We start from the raw sequence: 228 nt of genomic DNA, 5'->3' as shown, positions 1-228 counted from the left end.
CATATCAAACGTGCCAAGGTTCCACTTCTGTCAGTGAAGAACAGGAAACTGAGTCTAGAGTTTACAAAGACTGAAGATGGGGGAAAAAATGCTGTCTGGTCTGATGAGTCTGCTGGTAGGGTTAGAATCTGGCATAAACAACATGAAAAGATGGGTTTATCCTACCTTGTATCAACGGTTTACACTGCTGGAGGTGTGATGATGCAGGAGGTTGTCTTGGGACGTGTT

The sequence above is a fragment of the Simochromis diagramma genome, unplaced genomic scaffold (genome assembly GCF_900408965.1).
Source record: "Simochromis diagramma unplaced genomic scaffold, fSimDia1.1 OVJJ01000501.1, whole genome shotgun sequence".
In the NCBI taxonomy this organism is placed as follows: domain Eukaryota; kingdom Metazoa; phylum Chordata; class Actinopteri; order Cichliformes; family Cichlidae; genus Simochromis; species Simochromis diagramma.
This window is presented reverse-complemented; position numbering follows the sequence as displayed.